Source organism: Caretta caretta, chromosome 3 (assembly GCF_965140235.1).
Source record: "Caretta caretta isolate rCarCar2 chromosome 3, rCarCar1.hap1, whole genome shotgun sequence".
Lineage (NCBI taxonomy): Eukaryota > Metazoa > Chordata > Testudines > Cheloniidae > Caretta > Caretta caretta.
The window spans coordinates 134,338,483-134,355,411 of record NC_134208.1 but is presented as its reverse complement, the minus strand read 5'-3'; the positions used below and the strand labels follow the sequence as shown (position 1 = coordinate 134,355,411).

General features: G+C 42.3%; 1 long non-coding RNA gene across 1 annotated transcript in view; it reads left to right on the top strand.

The window, feature by feature from the left end:
- Positions 1–16,929, top strand: part of LOC125633894 (uncharacterized) — a 128,310-nt gene that overhangs the window by 26,291 nt on the left and 85,090 nt on the right. The window contains exon 2 of the long non-coding RNA XR_007355726.2: positions 7,119–7,258. This is a non-coding gene — a long non-coding RNA (uncharacterized LOC125633894). The remainder of the gene's footprint in view (positions 1–7,118; positions 7,259–16,929) is intronic.

The window sequence follows — 16,929 nt, the reverse complement described above, 5'->3', positions numbered from 1 at the left end:
AGAGTGACTTACCTTGGACACCAGGTGGGTCAAGGAACCTTGACACCCCCATTTTCAGGGGGTTAACATCTCCTATTTTCATATCTTCTATCACCGATTTGATAATTATAGAATTTGGGTTTGGGTTTTATCTTCTTTGTGTTTTTCAATTCTGTGTATTCCTCCTCCTTCAAATCCTGATAATATCTAGTTTTTTTTCCCCCTGGTCTGAGACAATTCCTCATCCCCTGCTTCTTCTCCTTCATAGCTGAAAGCAACTTTCTCTTTTTCCCCCAACCTCCATTATCAGTTTTAACGTTCAGCTTCATTTCACCTGGGGGCCAGCCACAGCCCTCTATCTGGCCTGCTCTGATAGCACAGCCTCACCATCTTCAGGCACACACCAGGACTTCCAGCTGGCCCCAATCGGAGTAAAAGTTCCCTCCTTTTAATTCCTCCTCCTATCCTGGCACGATTACCAGGTGAGGAGGGGCGGGGCCACTTCAGCCTAAAGTAGCTGCTTAACTGCTTCCATGCAAGTGAGGGGTATATATATACCCTGTCACAGTGGGTAAGGAACTAAAGGGGAGAAGGTAATGGGTTGTACTGAAGGGTGAACTGTTGGTCTGGAGGGAGGTTACAAGTGGAGTTCCTCACAGATCAGACTTGGGAGCAATATTATTCAATATTATTATTAAAGTCCTTGGCAAAAAAGCAGGAGTGTGCTAATGAAATTTGCTGACGATACAAAGTTGGGAGGCGTTGTCAATACAGAGGAGGATCAGAGTATTATACCAGAAGATCTGGATGACCTTGAAGACTGGAGCAACAGAAATGGGATCACTTTAGGGTCTAATAATAAAAATTTCTGCTACAAGCGGGGGGCTCATCAATTGTAAATGACAGAGGAGGAGAAAGACTTGGGTGTGCTGGTCAAGCATAGGATGATAATGAGCCAGCAATATGCTGTAGCTGCAAAAAGAGTAAATGCAAATACCTAGGATGGGACATTTCCAGTAGAGACAGACAAGTATTAATGCTACTGTATAAGATTCTGGTAAGACCTCATCTGGAATACTGTGTACAGTTCTGGTCACCCATGTTCAAAAAATGATCACTTCAGACTGGAACAGGTGCTGAGAAGAGCTACTGGCATAATCAAGGGAATGAAGGGCCTATTTTATGAGATGAGACTGGCAGACCTTGGCTTGTTTAGCCTAGCAAAAAAGAAGGCTCAGAGAGGATCTGATTATTTTCTCTATAAACATTGGACGGTAAACACCAGGGAGGGTGAAGAGGTAAAGGTCAATGCTGCCGCAAGAACAAATGGGTATAAACTAGCCATGAACAAATCTAGGTAGAAAATTATAAGATTTCTATCCATCAGAGGAGTGAGGTTCTGGAACAGCCTCCCATTAGGAGTTTGGGGACAAAAAACTTAAATAGTTTTAAGAGAGAGTTGGACAATTCATGAGTGGGATTGTTTGATGGGGTTGCTTGTGATGGTAGGGGACAGGGCTCAGCAGCCTTGGGGGTCCCTTCGTGTTTGTCTTACATTCCTAAAACTTATTCTTCAAGGCTTCAGCCAGTCATCTATGGGGGTCAGGAAGGGATCTCTCCTCCCCAGTGTAGTCTTTCCCCCCTCCTTCCTCTGAAGCATCGGAGATGGGACACTGGATGGGGGAAAGCCTGTGCTCTGAAGCAACACCAAATATTCTCTCTCTCAGGTGTTTAGCTGGCTGGGTCTTGCTCACATGTTCAGGATCTGATTCCCATGCTGAATGTAGGGCTGGGAAAGAATTTCCCCCTATGTCAGATTGGCAGTGATCGTGGGGGGAAATTTTTTTTTTGGCTTCCTCTGCAGCATGGAGTGTGGGTCCCATTCTGGGATTACCTGGGAATCTCTCACTGAATCAGTTTCATGACATCGCTGTGGCCTCAGGCATTGATTAGTGCATTTTGGTCCCTTCTGTTCTCTGCCCAAGGCACATAATAGTCTAGTTTCCTGTGGGCTGTAATATGTTTAATCTAATTTCAGTTTGGGAGTTTAGTGTGCAGGTGTTGGTGGTCTGTGATATGTAGGAGGTCAGACTAGATGATCTATTGGTCCATTCTGGCCTTAAACTCTATGAACCAATACCATCAGTTTTACAATTATCAGAGGACTGGATAAAGTAATTGTGATGGAGTGTACCAGGCATTTGTTGCTCCCTGCCAGAGGCCCTGCTGCCTTGCCATGCTGCATCCTGAAAAGGTTTCCTGCTGGAAAGGAAGAGCAGTTGCTTCAGACCTCCAGGGGTTGCCTAGACAGTCCTCCCAGGATCAGCTGCCGGGAATTTGTCCTCTGGCATCTAGAAGGGCTGGAAGCAGAAAGACAAATCAGAGCCTAGCAGGCCACATAAAAATGGCTGGCATGTCTGCTTCTAGTAGGGGCTGTTCTGGGTGAAACCTAGAGAGGGAAGGCTTGCTTTCCCTGCCCTAATACAAGTAACCTGGCTGAGTCGGGGGTCTAACCTTGACAACATTGGCCTTAGATCTCTATGAAGGACTAGAGTTTATATTTTGACTTTAACATTTAGATTCCTATTTTGAGCTGAGATTTAATTTGTTTTCTGTTAACCCCAGAAAGGAACTGGACTGAGAGCGGACCTGGCCAGAGGGCTAGGCCTTAGAAGTGGTAGACCACTGCAGAATCAGGCCACCAGAAGGTGCTAGAGAGGCAGAACTCCTGTAATGCTGCATCTTGACATGAGGGGGCTTCTGGGGGTGAATGCACACCATTACAGCAATGTTAATGGAGTGGTGTGTCTTCTTTCTCCACTTTTATATTTGCTTCAAACTTTGTGGCCATATGGGCTCTTCACAACTCTAATTTACCATTATTTTGAACAGACCTATGTTGAAATATTAAGCAAAAATAAATGTATTGGATTTTGTTCGGCTCAGGTGTTGGCAACAGGCCATTTGACTTTAAAGATAAATTTAAAAAAAGCTAGCTTTGATAGTCTCTGGTTATAAAGTGTGACCAGGAAGGAGGAAGAAAAGATTACAAACCATCCTAACGTGAAGATCTTTTTATATCTATGCCAGATACAGCTACACCTCTACCACTTTTGGTTATATTAAATGCTGGAGGAAAAAAAACCCAGTAAGTTATTTATCTTATTTAAGTTTTCATTCATTTACACTATATATGGATGATTTGGCTATAATTTCACACACACCATAAAACTGAAAAATATATGCTGTACCAGCTGCTTTGTTGTGCAGTAAGAGATAATCACACAGGATTTCTATATTCCCTACAATGTATTTTGTCACCAGTGAAAGGGAATTAAAATAGCCTCCATAAAATCAAAGCTACTGCTTTAACACAGAATTGCTGATAGCACTTGGTCATCCTCCACTATACACATCCATATATACAAAGGGAATTCTAGCCTTCAACTATTGTTAAATTTAACGTTTTGTAACCTGAAATGTTCAGTTCCTTTACTAAAATAGAATTAATCCTCTTTGGAACTACTCTTAATCTGGTTTTTGGCACCAATTGTGCTACTATGGCAAAATCCAATAAATTCCTTCTGATACCAGTAATAAAGATGAGCCTTGTTTGGGTTTTTCCTCTCCTCCCCCCACCACACATGATCCGTGATTGAGGTTCCATATTTGTAACCAACATGCATATCGACAACATGCATTAGCTCATAGAGCTAATTCCCCAGGTTTTGAAGATGCACAGAATCTCCCGTGTGGTATTGCCTCAATCCATAAAAATGCTGTGTTGGCATTTTAGAGCCTTGTAGGAGCTTCCTCTGGTTTCTCACTGATGTCCTCTAGTGCTGGAAGTGCAGGAGAAGGGCGCTGCCTGTGGAGCGCCTCAGTTTGACCAAGCAGGGCCATATGGCATCAAGCCAGGGACCTTGATGTAAAATTTAGATCTGACAGGCTGTACAGCATCCAGACCTTATTTCTAACTTTAACCAAATATTATATTAAAATGAAATACAAAATCAATATTAAGACAAAGGAATGTACAATAATTACACAAATTATCAATGGTAACTTTAACTAGGGAATGATGATAATGCCACTGTTTATCAGACCAAATCCTATGTGACTTTTTCATGAACAGCTCCCATTAATCTTGTGACACACTTTCTCCGCTCATGATTATCTGTAGTAAATATTTATATTGTGGTAGTGTCCAAAGGGCCCAAGTATTAGGTAGTATTAGGGTAAGCTAGTATATTAACAAAATGATCACCGATGCAAAATCCCCATTATCTGCAATAGGAGCTTTATGCAAATGAGGTGAACAGGATTTGACAGTACTGGATTTTAAAATGAGTGAAAATAAAGATAAAACTACAAAAAGCCAACAACCGTAGAACTTTAAAACATCTGCAGAAAAAAAGGGGGAAAACCCTATAACAAGAACCTGAAGTGCCCTTATTAAAACTCCCTTATTTTCATGCACATCTACTCTGGAAGGTAACTTTGTAAAACTGGCAACATGGGGTTCCACATTTATTCTGTCATAGTGACACCAGGTCAAATTTAAAAGATATTTTTTGAACTTCCAGCCACAGAAATTCACAGCTTGATTTTCTATACCTGATTTGGTTTTTTAGGCTCATTGCATCACTACTTGTAATAGATAATTCAGCATCTGGGAATTAGCCAATTTGCTGGTGATGTCTGACCCAGATGATAACCCAATTCACTCTCCTCACTGTTTTGGCTCTGCAGGACTAATAAAGTTTTATTACTACTTACTTCTAGTCTGCAACGTCAGCAGATCTGACTCTGAATAGAACAGGGAATGATAAGAGGCTTCTATTTTTACAGTCACTTTTAAATTGTTCTGTAGTTACTTGTTGACAGCCTGACATTTTGCCATAAATCTCAAGAAGTTACCCTAACACCATTACATTATGATACATTAGCCTGTAGCTTTAGGCCAGATTGTGAACTCCATACTCACACAAAGTATTTGTTCACCAGGGAAGCTGCATTGAAGTCAATGTTCACAATCTGGGCCTTAAAAATTAAGGATTAAATTCCACGTGGTTTTACAAGTTGTGCAAAACCATTACAATCATTGGGGAATATGGGGATGGTCAGTTAGAACTAGCCTGAAGGGTTTACTTGCAGTGACGTCCACCTTTACCCATCCCATCACTCAAAAACATTGGTGCCGACTTTGCTGTCACTGTCTTAAAACACCTTCCCCCACCCTCAGTCTAGCTGTCTCCTAGAACTTTTTTGCATTCTTTTCACCACAAGACACACACCACGGCTGTCTGCCATCTGGGACCAACCATTTCTGCAGGCCATAATGGTGTGTCTGAATGAAAAAATACGACCACATCTCTCTGGGAATTTGCTGTTCTCTGTTGCATGTGGAGGGACTACACTGACTCAGAGTCTAATTTATGTAACTACCTCTGACTTCTACAGCAGTTTCAGCTGCTGCCACTCAAGGGTCTGCTCGCTCTGGGAGGTTTTAATACCATATCACTGAGGCCATCACAGGAGGCACTTGTGTTGGAGCGTTTAGTGTAACATGTTATGTGAGCAGTGATGCTGGAATAAGGCCTTGGCTTGGTTCCTGCTACTAGGGTTGCCAATTTTGGTTGGACGTATTCCTGGAGATTTCATCACATGACAGTCTTTAAAGATTAATCTTTAATTCTTGGAGATGCCAGGCCAATCCTGGAGGGTTGGCAACCCTGCCTGCTGCTGCTGTGCCGTAGCCCTATCTGCTGTTGTTTCTGTGACAGTGTCACAGGTTTTTGATACACTGTTTCTGGCTGTTGCTTTTTTCTTCTTTATTATTTAGACATAACAGAAGCTACTCAGGGGCCAGACCGGATCACTTTTGTTATACTCTAATCCCATCTAGTGCCACTTGTACTCTAGTGACACCGTTGCTTCTAGCTCGTTTTTTTGTGGCAAAAACATCTTAGATTTACTGCTCCTGTCATCCAGATGTGGTACTTCTGATGTGTCCTCTCTCTCCCCATTATTAATTATCTACCATTGGAAAGTTAGATTATGTTTTTAACAAAAGCTGTCTTGGTCTCCTGAGCCGTGCACTAAAACTCTTCAGGAAACAAAACAAAACTGACAAATGAACAGAAAAGCCATTGCCAAAGAGGTATCGGAGCCAAAGAGTGACATTAGTGAAATTTTTGTGACATTAGTACATGGTAGTCCTGTTCTTTGCAGGCCGAACTTCTGCCTCTTGAAATGTTCTGTTTGGAAAAGGAGATTGAGAAGAAATGAAGTTTGAGGCCTTGAAAAGTTCTTGATTTCCCTATCTCAGTGCACTCTGCACCAGAGAATGACTCTCTTCCCTCCACAATCACTTAGTTTATTTGACAAAATTGTTACTCCTCATTTACACGAGTGTGAGAGAGAAGAATTAGATCTATTGTATTTGACCCAGGCCCACACCATCTAAAGCAAGGGTTCTCAACCTTTTTCCTCCTAAGGCCCCCAAGATGCTATTAAAATTCCTCAGCCCACATGTGTCACAACAACTGTTTTTCTGCATATTCACTATCTTAAAAGCCGGGGCCAGCTTTATGGGGTAGCAAGCAGGGCACCTGCCTGGGACCCCATGCCACAGGAGGCCCTGCAAAGGCTGTTGTTCAGGGTTTGGCTTCCACCTCACATGGCTGGGCTTGCGCTTTGGCTTTCTGTCCTGGGATCCAGAGAGTCCAAACACCGGCCCTGCTCTCTGGTTTATTTTGGTGGAGCCCTTGAAATCTGCTCATGGCCCCCCCAGGGGTCCCCAGACCTCTAGCTGAGAGCCACTGATCTAGAGCCCTAGAGAGTACAGCTAATGTGCCACCTCTTCCAAAAAAGCACAATAACTTTTGAAGAGTCTCTAGTGACATTTTTTGCAAACACAAATGAAGTGAGCAGAGTTTTTCTTGTAGCCTGCCAACCTCTGCCCTTGGGGCACTTTTTTTTTTAAAAAAATCTAGTACTCTCACTTGGCCACCTAAGACAACAGACTTTCATCACCATGCCTCTAGCATCAGCCAACATCCCTGCTAGCCAGCGCACAAGTTAACAGCATCCATATCAAAGACAGTCTGTGAGGGGTATCACTTGTTTCTTTGCAGGTTTCTGATGTAGATGGGATTCCAGAAAGGATATACCCTCTCTGATCCAAAAGCCCGGACACCCAGAAGAGGGAGGCCAGACAGGTCCAGAAGCAGGTTGCTATTGCACTGTGGAAACTTTCTACCCCAGACTACTACAGGTCAGTAGCTAACTAGTTTCATGATGGCAAATCAGCTGTTGGTGCTGTGGTGTTGGAAGTTTGTGAGGCAATTATTGCTGTAGTTTACCCACAGGTGGTGAAGGTTGTTAATGTCCTCAAAATAAAGCTGGCTTTGAGAGAAGAGGGCTTCTGAATTGTGTTAGGACTATTGATGACCCACACATGCCCATTGTCCACCCCGCAACAAGGTACGCATGGATGTGTCAACCAGAAAGGAGACTACTTGCTGATTATGCAGGTTCTGGCTCATGAAACTGTACCCTGATTGCAGAGCACCTGGCAGGTGACAGTTTAATTACATACTGAACAGTTACAGGATTATGGTGGAATGTGCATTTGGTTGACTGAAGACAAGATGGCTATACCTACAAACCCATTTGGGTGCCCAGTGAGTATAAAGCAATCCAGGTTACAGGGACATGCTACGCATGTCAAGAGAAGGGGAAGAACTTTCCCCAGGAGTGGGTTGGAGGCTGTATTGGTTTGCAGAGTTGTTATTCACATTAATTTAGCTATTATTAATTTGGACTTCATTAAAAGTTCTGGGTCTTCATTGTTTCCCCCCACACTTACACATTGATGGGTCATATACACAAATACTTTTTAAAATAAAGGACACAAGCAATCCAACTGCCACTATATTAGGCAAAATTCAATCAAAATCTAAAAGGGGGTATAAACTGAATCAAAAGTGAAGTGTCCCAGGAAATGGAATTTCACATCACCAGTGTACCTCTTCTCCTTCCCCAACGGATGCACCACGTGTAATTCACATGAGAAATTATAAATAGATTGTCTAATTATATTTTGTATTGGGGACACTCTAAGGGACCATCCCCATTCTGATCTTCATCTCAGCTAACCTGATTAGTCCCCAGCTAATTTTGAAATGCCTAAATGATCTTTTGATGGGGTTGCAGTTTTTTCTACTCTTCCTTTCCTCCCTGTTATGTACAACGTTCAGTCATAATCAAACTTCTAAATATAGGTCACTTCTGGAGTGACTTGATTTCCCTGAATTCTTCATGCATGGAGGAAACATCTTTAATGTTTCTATCAGTAACAGGAAGATGCTGTCTCTGCCACTCCTCCTTTGCCCTTGGAAAAAAGTATGATCACCAATATAATGCCTGCCTGGCACCAAAGAGAGATGTAAATTAGAATACTTTGATATTCAAAAGATAGCACAGTAGTTTACATGAAAGAGACAGAAGAGGAGCTTATTTTGGAGCTAACTTAGCATCAGCAGTGCCATGTCAAGTTTCAGTATCACATATTTCTGGTGACAAGTAATGTGGTCTTAGTGTATCACACAGCAGCCCACTGACTGGCCTGAGAAGTGGGCAAAACTCATTTGTTTTAGAGTAGCAGCTGTGTTAGTCTTTGTTACAAGTGAGCTGTAGCTCACGAAAGCTTATGCTCAAATAAATTGTTAGTCTCTAAGGTGCCACAAGTCCTACTTTTCTTTTTTCATTTGTTTTAGTTTGCTGATGTTTGAGACCAGGGAGGGGAAGTGGGATTGCTTCAAGTGAGCTCACCACTCCCTCATTTTGCTTTAAAACTCAAAAAGGTAAACTCAAATTCATTGAGTAAGGTTATACACAAAACCTAGATTATAATAATTAGTACCCCTTTTTAATGTTCTCCCTTCATCTCCCCCATTCTTGTTTAGCACTTTCTTTTTGCATGTTTAGCAGCTAAGATGAGATTAACAATATGGCTAATGGAAAAATGTTTTTGTATGAAACAAAGCAATTTATTTGTTTTAAACTATATTAACATAAGAACATTAGAATGGCCATACTAGATCAGACTAATGGTCCACCTAGACAGTACCCTGTCTTCTGACAATGGCCTATGCCGGATGCTTCAGGAATGAACAGAACAGCGCAATTTATCGAGTGATCCATACCCTGTTTCTGCCAATCAGAATACCCACCGTATTGCGGACATGATACCTGCCCTCACTCACAACCAGTACTGACAACAGCTATCCTGCTGATGTGAACAGGATTTACTGAGTTCACACTTCCTTCTCTGTTGTAGTCTCTCCCTTCATCATGTCACACTGTACTGCAACCTGATTCAGCAAGGTACTTAAATACATCAGTAATCCCAATGACTTCAGCGAGACTACTCCAGTACTTAGAAAGGTTGGCACACACTGAAGTACCCTGTCATTCTGGGTGGTTAGACTAACTACTTGGGACAGAAATGCCTTTATTCTGCCTGGATAGTGCAATACAAATCTATGAACTTATGAAGCAATATATAAATGTTACATCACCACAATTATATTATAAATCCAGCACTACTGAACTGCAGTGCCTTTTGTGGTGGAACAAGGAACCCAAGCATGACTCCTGGTGCTACATAACAGCATAGAAGAAGGGCAAAGTTTATACAGTGACAACCCCTATGCTTTAACAGTCACACATTGCAGACAGGACTTCAGCTGTAATGTCTTGTCTGGTGTTTGGACAGTAAACATAAGATTCGCTTTATCTACCTTGAGGATGGATGAAGGGCTAAATAAACCTTGCCCAGATTTGATCCTGTTGCTCCAGCAAGACTAAATATTTTGGACCACTAAGCCAAGTCCCAGAGCACTACTGTTGTTGGGTAGAATTTCTTTCTCTGCTGAAAATGTCTGTGCCAGACAAATCCCTTCTCCAATCCCTCCCATTCCTTCGCAGTTTGTATGGGATGAGAATCTTTCATCTCTATGTGGGCTCTGTAGAAACTGTTAAAGACAGGATACAGTGAGGGATATTTCCTCTCTCTGGTGCAGTGCTGCTCTGTGCTCCTCACAGCAGGAACTCCAAGGGTAAATTGACTAAAATGTGGCACACCGTACATGCTGCAGTCTGGGTAAGAGGGGTTGCCATTTGGAAGGTTCTGAAGTAATTACTGTAAAATTTGCTAAGATTATTATTTTGTTTACATATTTGAGTTTTCAAATGTCAAAGTGATTTAGATAGCTTGATGTATTTTTATTTAGAAAAATGGCATTAATTAAAAAAAAGTTAAGCATATAGGGAAAAATACAGCTGGCTATTCACATTCTGGAGAAATTCCATACATTCCCATGCTGTTGCTGGAGCACATCAGCAAGGATGGCCATCCCAATTCTTGCTCCCCTATAAACCTACAGAAAGGCAGCCCAGCAAGTTCTGTTGAAAGGAGACGTGAGTATTGGACCTTGGGTTGTGTTCTGTATATTAATAGACATACGCTCTCTAACTAGCAATGTTTACAGACTCCAATGCATATTATTGCAAAATGGAGTAGGTACTAATTGTATTAAGTTTTCTGTTCTGACATCCAGCATATGGATGCACAATAAGACACCATTAACATGAATTTGGTACGTGGCAGAGTTGGGAGACTCATTAGACCCATTTCCAATAGTTTGCCAGGATTTATCCCTAGCTTTCGTATTAGAATAAGCCCATTTAATCATTTGAGGACTACATGCTGAGTTTTGAAAGTAATTATTGTTCACAGGCTTTGTGCACTAGCATTTTACAATTCACTTTAAGGGGCACTGGCAGGGTCACAGAGCTACCTAGAGGTATGTAAAGAATGCCAAAGGACCTCTGGTTGTTTCTAAGAAAAACAGAAACTAATGAAGAGAGTGATGAAATGAAAAGACTCAAGGGGAAATTAGACAACAAAAAGTTAAAATAGTGTTACAACTGAGCCTGGGGATGTTAGAGTAGCTTTAATTCAACCCCACTGTACCTGTGCACTTCAGCACTTTATCCTTTACTAGAACAATCCACAAAACTGGCAAAAGTTCCATCCCGCAGTGGAGAAATTAAGTGCTACACTAACATATCTGTTGGTTAACTATTGTGCATGGCTTTGACCACGCCATTCATTTTTGTTATGGAGCCACTCTGGTTGTATATCATTACCCGCTACTGGGAAACCCTCTAATAAAGAAAAAAAAGGCACATATTGTCCTTTGATTTGAATACTTTGAGGATCACTACTGGAAGCACCATACCAAAAAAGGAGGGTGTATAGAGCACTAAGCTCGTGAGGCAAAGTGGAAGAGAATTTACTTCATTAGTTGAATGCGTGTGTTCAGATTGGTACTGTAACAAAGCTCTGTCCTTGTCTCCATGGGTCCCAAATTTCCTGGCAGATTACATGAGCCTCAGAGGCTCAGTGTGACCCTCCACATAGCCCTTCTCTCTCAAGAGGCAAGGGTCACAGCTTACTGAGCCATTTTCATCATAAGCCAGCAAGGGAGGTGAGGAGAAGCAATCCTCCCTTGCACAGTCTCTGTTATCTCCCAGTCTCCATGATTAACCAGGGAAAGGAGTGGGGAGCCCAGGCCCACCCTCTACTCCAGGCCAGGGACCCTAATATTAGCAGCTATGGTAGCTGACTTTTTGGAAATAGGACATGTACGATTCCCTGGGCCACTTCCCCACAGCAGCCTCCTCTCAATATCTCCTTCACCATTACCTTAGGGCCTCCTTCCTTATATCAGATACAGATTTGTATTGCTTAGTTCCTCCAACAGCACAGCATCCTCCTACAGCTCCTGACACACACACCTCACTGACTAACTGGGAGGCTTTTAACTAGTTCCAGCCAGCCTTTGATTGGCTTCAGGTGTCCCAATCAACCTAGCTATCTCCACTGCTTTCTAGAAGGATCTTAATTGGCCCCTGGTGTCTTGATTAACCTTGAACAACTGCCATTTGGTTACCATGGTACCAGGGATTTGTTTAGCCTGGGGCTAACATACCTGTTCCTCACTACTTTACTGTTGCCATCTGGCCTTGCCCAGTCACAGTACATAAGAAGTTACTTCCTCTATTAGTCGTAGAATTTATTATGCAGCAAAGAAATACGGCAGAACAAAGGACAGAGAAAAATACAATTAAAAGTTCTAAAAGCTCAATCTTGCAAACACTAATAGCAGCATTTGTTGGATTGGGCCATAATTAATCAATTACCAACAGTTTCACTAGGAGTAAAGGACTCTGCAGCCTTATTTTGAATACTTAGAAGAGAGAGGGATTTTGTTAAATATGTTTACAGTATGAATGAAAAAATTACAGTAAGGAGAAAAATGGCACATTAAGCATAACAAAATAGTAGTTTTCAACTCAGAGACAGGGAACCAAAGCAAAGAGGAAAGAAAAACAAGCCACAGAAAAGAAAGGAAAGGAGGACATAGCAGGCCAGATGTAGACATACTATTGCAAACCTGACAGCTGCCATCATGCAGCAGTGATATTAATCTAAAACGTCACCAGCACAGTTATCCCACACCCAGCAACACAGCTCCATGCACAGATCACTGGTTGTGTGAATTGGTTTAAGCACTTATTCCTTGGGTGCTTTAGAGAAAAAGACAGAATTTTAAATTAGCAACGTATCACCAAACCCAGTAGCAACCCACAGCACAAGGTATGCACACCAGGAAAGGAAGAAAACTGAAAACATTGCCATAAGAACTGCCCTTTGGGGCATGCTCAGTGCTCTAATTGCTGTGCAGCGCTTGGCTACCACAACAATAAGCCCTTTAGAAATACCTTCAGTTAGATAGCTGTACAGACACTACACTCTTGTATTCATTGAGAGGAATAGTCCAACTCAATCCCTTCAGATACACACAGTGGAAACCCACTGATGTAGCTAAAAAAATACCTCTTCACTTTATGGCCTTGTCTACACAATTGATTTGATTTAAGTAAATCGTTTTAGAAACGTACTTGGGTAAAATCAATGCAACCCCCCTTGCTTTCATTTTGGGTTAAGACTGTGTTATATTAAGTTAGCTTAAATTGATTCCTTACCGTCTTAAGCTAAATCGATTTAAGACACTTAAACTGAAATAAAAGCCCCCATGTACGGGGGTTGCACTGATTTAAAGTGAGTCAGTTTCTAAAATAATTTAGCTACATTAGTACAATATTCTTATGTAGACAAAGAACGTCTTCCTCTTTCCTTGTTGCAGGAATTCAGTACAGGGTCTTAGAACTGATTTGTTAGACGGTAAAGGGGCCAACTTCAATCCTGGTATAGGGAAGGGATTATACCACTGCAGTCAGTGTAGCTACTCCTGTTTACACCAGGGCTTAATTTGCCTAAAAATCTTTATTTTTTTTCTCTCAGCGAAGTAAGCAATCAGATATAACCAGAAATATGCAATTTACAGTGAGCATGAGAGCTCCTAGGTACAGATAAATGGTTTACAAGAGTAAAATGTTCCAGTTTATTCTTGGTATCGATCCCTTGTGCCTGTCTCTTAATTGGGCACATTTACTAACATACCACAGTGTTCTTCCCTCCTCCTCCTCCTTCTTTTGGGAGCCTGTCTTTAACCACATTATTTGACTTCTGCTCTCCAACATAGGATACAATGTTTGTTTAAGCAGTAGATTGGTTGCCCCCATGCCCTCAATTAAAAGTACTGAGCTCAAATAGATCAAACCCTCAAATCCCAAAGGAGTCGATGTAAAAGGCAATAACAGTAGAAACTTACACAGAAGCTATAGACAGCAGATCACCAATGCTACAAGCAGCTAACACATACACTTAACAGAATGCATGTGAGTAAGCCTACTGAGCTAAATGAGGCTACCCAAGTGTGTGCATAAATATTTGCAGGATCAGGCCTTAAATCATTCAAAACTGAACTAAGGCCTGGCCCACACCACAATGTTAGGCTGATGTAAATCACCTTGCAACAACTTGTTTTTGCATGTGTCTACAGTGAAAACTATCTCCATCTAAAGTAAGCAGCCCATTATAGCAAAACAGTAAAACCACCTCCCCGAATGGTATGAAGCCATGATCGACCTACTGAGGTCACATTGCGAATGTAGACACAGTGCGACCTGGGTCTACCCTAACAGTCTTCCAGCGGCTGTGCCACAATGTCCCATTCCCTGTGAAAGTGACCAGTCGGGTAACAATTGTGAATTCCACTGCTCTGGAATCATGGAGACCAGAAACCATCCCCATTTTAAGCCCCACCCATATATTTTTGAAATGCCTTTTCTTGGTTGCCCACCTTGGCTAGCACATCTAGCAGTGATCCCTTGTTGTGTGCACTGCCCAACTGACTGTGCTGGCTTCAGGCACTAGACGTGCTCCTGCCTGGAGGAGACAAGAGGTGCTGGATCTCCTCGGCCTGTGAGGAGAAGAGGCTGTGCAAGCACATCTATGAACCAGCCATAGAAATATGGACAGCTACAGACAAATTACATGGGGGATACAGGCAAAGGGGTATGACAGGAATCAGCTCCAGACCCAGAGAACACCATTGTGGCTGCCCATTAAAATGCTCTTTCAAAGCTTCTCTCAGCTGTATAGCTCTATGCTGAGCTCTTTTAATAGCCCTTGTGACTGGTTTTTCAAAGTCGGCATGCAGCCCCTCCATTCTGGTAGCAGCTTTCCCCTTTTCTCCCCACAGATATTATCCACAGGCAGCCTTAACCATTGGGATATTATTTTCCACTGAGATCCAATCTAGTTAGTAAACACCACTAGTGTCCCTTCAGTCTACTAAAAACTCATTCAACTGTCATTGTGCACCTGCTGAGCCAGTAGTTGAATCTTTCCTTGGTATTGTCAAGGTGGACAGTGTACGGCTTCATGGTCCAGGGGAACAAGAGGTAGGCTGGGTCCTCAGAATCCACTATTGCCATTTCATATTCAATATTGCCAATGGTAAATGCTGGTTGGGAAAGAATATCTGTTTGCTGTGTTCAGAACAGTACTGTATTCTTACAGATAAGAGTATCATGCACCTTCTCTGACCAGCTCATATTGAAATGGGTGAGGTGTCTCTGGTGATCCACCAGTGCTTGCATAACAAAAGTATGCTTGCATACTTGCATAACAAAAGACAAAAGTAGCCCTTTCTGTTGATGTGCTCTGTGAGAAACGTGCGCTAGTGGCAAAATCAGGATATACCTACTGTCTATTGCTCCACCACAGTTTGGGAACCCAACAGCTGCAAATCCATCCGCTATGTCCTGCACATGGCCAAGAGTCACACTCCTGCATAGCAGGAAACAATTAATGGCTCTACTCACTTGCATGACAACGCCCCTCACTCTGGATTTTCCACCTCCAGAATGATTTCCCGCTTACCAATCCAGGGTTGCAGGTGTTACACTGGCAGACCAGCTGCCAGCTCATGCCCAGGCTCCTAGGCCTCACTGAACATTGACAGATGTATAGCTGGAAACTAGTCTGGCTCACCTGTGTGTTAGTCTTGTTAAAGTAGATAGTAGAGTTATAAGAATGTGTGTAGTGTTTAAACTTTATAAATTGTTTGTAGGATGCTGCAAATATTAATCTCACTTATAACATCTGTACCCCGTGTTATAAGGTAATACTTAACTGTTTGGTTGGTAACTACAAAAACTTTTTGCTTTAAAACTGGAAATCTCCCCAGTCAGGAGAGAAGCTTTACCAAGTGTGAAATTCTAGTTTACCAACAGAGGTGTCATCTCCTATGCAGCAAAAGAAGGCCCATAGACACCAGACAAGCCATTGTGAAACTTCAGTGGACAAAAGACTTTGTTGATTGCTCCCCCCACATCCCTAAAGAGGAGAATGCGCAAACACTCATCTCATCAAAGTTTTAACTCTGGGGGGTGGGAATAAAAATCCCTGTCAAGAAGAAATTGTTTATCCCTATCCTGCTTGGACATCAGGGAGAGGGCAAGACTTCTAAGCATAAACAAGGGATCCCCTGGCTATTCGGCTTGGGTTAGCCCTAAAGAACACACAGAGCTAGCACATTACAGCAGCTGCAATTACTTTTTGAAACCATAGCCTAACTCATTTGTCTGTGTATGGTCCCTTGCTTTAACTTTGTAAATAACTCATTTCTTTTCTTAGTTAATAAATCTGTAGAGAGTTTATTATAGGATTGGCTACAAGCATTGTCTTTGGTGTGTGTTCTGAGGTACAATCAACCTGGGGTAAGTGACTCATCCTTTGGGACTGGAAGTAACCTGAATATTGTTCTGATTTTTGGTGTAAAGGACCATCTATCACAAAGGCAAGTTTGCCTGGGTGGCAAGATAGGCAGAAGTATCCATTAAAGCTGTTTTAGTGCTTCAAGCGTTCACACTTGATATTTGTTTGGTAAAATCTAAGTATGGAAATCTCAACCAGTTTGGGGTTCATACTCTGGTTTGTAACAGCCTGCCCTGAGGTTGGCACTAACGTTCGTGAGCAAATCCAGACAGCAGGCTTCCAGAGTGCTATCGCCACTCACTTCTCCACTGTCAGTGCAGCTCTCATTCTAGGGTCCCTGTGCTGGAGGGCTGGGGTGAACTCAGCACATGGATCTGGAAATGTGGCCTTGTACATCCAAAAGTTTTGCAGCTACTGCTTGTCATTCTAAACCTGCATTGTGATGCAATCCCACCAATCAGTGCTCATTTCTCAGGCCCAGAAGTAGCACTCCACAATCTGCAGCTGATCCATGAATGCCACCAACAACCTTGAATTGTTTTTTGCTACGTCCCTCAGAAAGCTATCCTCAAATAAATCATCAGGTCCCCCAGTGTTGTGGTGCTTCCTTCAGGTCTGCAAATACTGGGGGATCGTGCATCTTGTATTTGCAACATTCATGGGAATAGTGCAGTCCTCTGCAGGTG